The 5,346-nt window shown below is 33.1% G+C and overlaps 1 long non-coding RNA gene across 1 annotated transcript; it reads right to left on the reverse strand.

Moving 5' to 3' along the window:
- Positions 1–3,318: 3,318 nt before the first annotated feature.
- LOC143067628 (uncharacterized) lies at positions 3,319–5,044 on the reverse strand. Its single transcript, XR_012975991.1, has 3 exons — positions 4,905–5,044; positions 4,173–4,304; positions 3,319–3,712 (listed from the first exon to the last, which is right to left on the reverse strand). It is a non-coding gene; the product is annotated as an uncharacterized LOC143067628 (long non-coding RNA).
- Positions 5,045–5,346: the final 302 nt, after the last annotated feature.

The raw sequence follows: 5,346 nt of genomic DNA on the forward strand, positions 1-5,346 counted from the left end.
ATTGCTTAAAAATTCAAAACAAAATTACAATGATATAGAAATATTTTAAGAACTATGAAAAGCATGTCTGAATAAATGAGTTTTCAGGCTTTTCTTAAAAACGTTCACACAATGGATGTTCCGTAGATCACTTGGTAAAACATTCCACAGAACGGCTGCTGCTTTGTCGAATCTTCTTTCCCCATATGTTATAGTTCTTACCCGTGGCGTTGTTAAAGTCATGGAATTTTCAGATCTAAGTGCTCGCATTGGTTTATATAATTGAACGAGTTCTTGAAGGTAGACCGGTGCCTCCTCGTGCAAAGCTTTGAACACATACACAAAAGTTTATACTGACATCGATATGTTACGGACAGCCAATGGAGAGACTTGAGGATCGGTGTTAGGTAGCAATAAACAGTTAGGAAAAAATATTAAAATTTGCCCTCATAAATTTTACCATCCCCTTTTCATTGCTTTTTTGCAATACTAAGCTTACTGTTTGTGTCATATATGTGCATATGTATGTAATCAGAATCTTCCATAGATTTTATATCCAGTATATAAAATGGTAAAATATAATTTCTTTGGGGTGTATCCATGACAACAATCTGCACTTATTTGCTGTAAAATATTGCAAAAAGGGGGGAAAAGATGTCACATATTTCCCCAAAATTTGGCTAAAAGTAGAATTTCAATCGCTTGAAGTGATGCCTTTTCTGAAACTGTGTACATATAGCATTCAGTAGATCCAATGAAAATCATATGTCTTTCGTCTCAATTTTTTGTAAAATTGCGTCAAAAACTTCGTGTAGAAAAAAAGTGTTTGTAAACATTACATTAATTTCTGGACCGATGGCCGGTCAAGCTATGAAAATACGGATTGTCAAACAGAAAATAGCCCATAAAACATGTTAAAAACAATCTTGATGCTCTTATAAACCATCTTTGAAGGCTAAATTAGTACTCAGCTGTCTAAAAATGAATTTTATTACACACTAACTTTCCTGTTTGAAAAATCCACAGGGGCCATAATGCGAAACTAAACTCCTAACTGTGTATTGCTACCTTATGTGGTCGTACTTCCTCTTCCGTGTAATGACCCTGGCTGCTGTGTTTTGGACTCTTTGTAATCTTTGAATAGACGTTGCTGGGAGTCCATAAAGTAATGCGTTCCCATAATCCAAACGAGAGGTTACCAGAGAGCATACTAACGTTTTGCATGCTTCTTCGGTAATATATGGTCGAATTCGTCCAATGTTTTTAATCTGATTAAAACATGATTTTGAAACAGCACTAATTTGTTTGTCCATTGCCAAAGTTTTCTCAAAATAAATGCCTAGGTTTTTTACGCATTCAGCATCACTAACAATGTTTCCACCAAAATTGAGATTCAAGTTTGAAAGGTCCTTCACTCGTTTTTTTGGAGCAAATACTATCAATACCTATAATGGTTTACTTTTATAAATTGTTATTTGGATGGAGAGTTGTCTCATTGGCACTCATACCACATCTTCCCATATCTATGTAGTCCTAGTATACCATGATAATATATCTTCTTGTCGAATAGAAAAGATATGACCAAGTTGTTATACATATATAACTGTATAATGAAACAAAATAAATCACAAAAACTGGTGGATATGGCTTATTTGTAACAAATCTCCCCCTTGTGTCCAATGGTATGTTACTGAAAAGGCTGCCTAGACTCACAAACACATTGGAGGTAATATAAGGACATTCAAACTTTTGCCTGACACATTGCAAACTATTTCGTTCCCAATTCATTTTCTGGTGCTTAAATGTATGCGGAATGTATATATACACAATCTCTCTCTCTCTTTCTTAATATATATAATATATAAGTAAACATAATTATTATTTTCTGTTTAATTTCATTATCGAACCTTGATGTTTCTATGGAGACATTTCGAGTTCAAGATCCTATGTTGATTTTGAGATGTCTTTTGTTTTTGTTTCGTTTAGGGTACCGTCTTAGTGCCGTCTTAATACACCACATCTGCCTTATATAAATTCATATATATATATATATATATAGAAGCCAAGTATTTTTTTGAACGTTGGTGTCATTTCTTTTGCTCCTACCACACACATTCGTCTTTTTATGTCCCTTTTGGTTGGTATAGTTCGTTGAGGATTTATACATCCCTGGTTTTCCGAATTTTGTATTTGAGCGTTCGCGATAAATCACGGTAAATAAAGAAAAGATTTTTGTGTTTTTTTTCTTTTCCAACAGATTCTTAAAGTTATTATGTTGTGCTTTTATAACTGTATTCCATGTAAGAACTGAGCCTTATTTTCCGCAATATGTTTTAAGGTCAGGTGCCAATCAGGAGCCTGTGGTTGTTGATAGTTAATGTGTTTTCTTTTAGCATTAATAAAGCCGTTGTCTTTCTCTATAAGTTTTGTTAATATTTGTCATCCGGGAAAATTTCATAGTTTTCTCTTTGGTGATGGTTTTGCTCAATATTGAAATCTGTAGCCTGACCCATAATTGTAACATCCTATTCATCGGGTCTCTGATCGACAGCTGTCTCATTGTGAATTATATCTCCGTATATTTACATTGATAAGATATTGCAATTCGCTGTTGCTGTTTACCCACTGTCGAAATGATGCTTGTATAAAATGGAATAATACAATCACAAGAGCAGTTTTCAAAAAACTTTTATTAATAAATTAAATATGATTTTTGATATCAAAATATCAATAATCTATAAAATTTGGCCATTTTATCACTGCAAATATTGCAGAAATTACAATTATATAATACACTCCTCAAAAGTTCACATGAGAAAAATATTGCACAAATGTTTGATGTAAAATGCTAGAGAGACAGAAAGTTTATGAATATAAAATGATGTGCGTATTTGCACCAACTACCAGATAATATTCTCAATCCTTGAAATCTGACCATTTTATCTTCTCTATCATTCAAATTGATCGAGATCAGCAATTAAAAGTCATGATTTTTTTTTTAGGTTTACTTATTTTACATTGAAGGAATAAAAGTATAATATTCCGAACATTTTTGTACCAAATCTTTGTATCAATTTCATGCATCATACCACTACATCTCTTGTACCAACTCCTGAAACATATACTTACATGCTCGTATCAACTCTGTTCCTGAATAAATTACAACTCAAACCCATTCATACATTGATCGAGATTTTTTCATCACTTGGTGAGTTTTTAATTGAACTTACTTTGGGCCCAAAAGTAAGTCCGACAAGAGGACATAAGAAAGTAGAGAAATCTCGATCCTGCATTCATTCGTAAAAATACATTCATACATACAGGCATTCAAGCAAGAGGAACTGAAACAAATGTATTGTTCCTTTGCCACGTTTTGTTTTATATATCATTGTTATAATACAGCTTTAATCGCACTTTTGTTCATTGTAATATTCCGATGCAAATCTTCGACAGTTTGATGTTTGATCCTTTTTGCCGACTTGGTATAAAATTCCTGAGTTTATTCCAAAAAGTGTCAGTGCATTTATCTATTTTTCTATAATGACAATTGTTGGTCCATTGTGACCCCTCCGACGGTCGTCTTGCCTAAAAATCATGTCCCTGCATCGCTCAGGTATTCTGTTTCGTGGGTAATGTCGGAAATTACGGCACATGCGCATTGCTTCAATGAGTAAATTCGTTCTGCGACGGTGTCTTCGTCGTCTTTTCTTTTCAGTCCTATATACTGATAAACCTAAAAAAAAGTATGTATATATATAAAGATTAATAGAAACAATACGGAATTTGTGCTTGCGTTATTCTTAATGAACATTGAATTGCCTGTAATCATACTTAATCGTACTGGTATGTAAAAACTGGCATCACGACTGGTATAAAAGAGATGCGAATGTAGCGAGTATTCAAACTCAAAGTCGAATACAAGCGACAATACCGTGGCAAAACTCGGGAAACGACTTGGAGACAAAAAGCAGTTCACAAAGTACATACCAGACGTATTTAGTTTTATAAAATTTTTTGGTTGCTATCTCATTGACAAATGCATGTTATATCTTTTGTTTTTTCAGTAACAATACGTTGCATGACAAACGACAATGATCAATTAGGTTATTTCCGTCTTTATTCAAGAGAAATAAAATTCTATTGCAACATTTTAAATTGTACAATAATGAAACATATATATAAAGATTATTTACCTTCTTCGATAGCATATTCTAGACGTTCAGCTTCAATTATGTCACGTGATCTAGTTGGAGATGCCAGTATGACATCTGTCAATAAGATGGAAGCAAGACAGCAACATGTTACAAATTTGATAAGTTCCATTTCTGAAATTAAAAAATATATACAAAATTAACACATTGAAGGCTAAATATAGAAACATACACATATTATAAAGCTTAAACGGTAATATATATGGTGCTACAAGCATAAATTGCGTAATTAATTTCCATTCCAACTATCGGTAAATGTCTGAAGAAGTAGTACAGTAAACTGACCTGCTATAAAAGCATCATTAATGGCAAGTAAAATTGAGGAAGGAAATGGGGAATGTGTCAAAGCGACAACAACCCGACCATAGAGCAGACAACAAGTGCATTGTATTGTTTTAATACAGTATAGTTAAGTATAATATAAATGTTATATGTTACAGTAGATAGAGGAACTTTTTCAATGTTGTGTTACCTCAACGAATATGAATTCAAATAACATAAAAATAAGAAAGCTCGTATGTATTCTTAAAACATCAGATTTTCAGTAAAGTTAAAGCTGAATATCATTAAAAAGCAGACAGTGGTTTTGAAAGTAACTATCAACTGATTCAAATCAAGCAAGAAATACTTAAGAAAATATAGAAATCGAAGAATAATATATTTACCGGCTTCAAATTTCGGACGAAATCGAAAACTAAAACAATATGTACGTACCTTTTATGTTTAATCACTTTTTGTATAATTTAATTCAAACAGTTCATTAAATTGTAAGTCCTTTTGTTTTATATGCGAGCTGTCGTTTCGCATTGGATCAGCTAGTTCTTGGCCGGATCAGCTGTTTCTGAAACCACATGGCTTATATACTACGAAGCCGGGCCACGAGGTTAACCAAAGTGGGGTCCGTCCATGGGTAGTCAATCATAGTCGCACACCTTTCCATTGTATCAAAACGCTGACAATTTTAAAACTTACTACGCCGAATTAACTTTTAATGTTCGCCCATATATGAGCCTTCTTTAATTTGATTGGTTTATTCACAATGGTAATGAACACACCCGCGGCAATCAGCTGATTGTTGTCCGAAACAGCTGTTTAACTTTACATAATGTAAAGAAAATGTCAAAAAATACCTTTTTCACCTTTTAAGATTTATTCA

The sequence above is a fragment of the Mytilus galloprovincialis genome, chromosome 3 (assembly GCF_965363235.1).
Source record: "Mytilus galloprovincialis chromosome 3, xbMytGall1.hap1.1, whole genome shotgun sequence".
Lineage (NCBI taxonomy): Eukaryota > Metazoa > Mollusca > Bivalvia > Mytilida > Mytilidae > Mytilus > Mytilus galloprovincialis.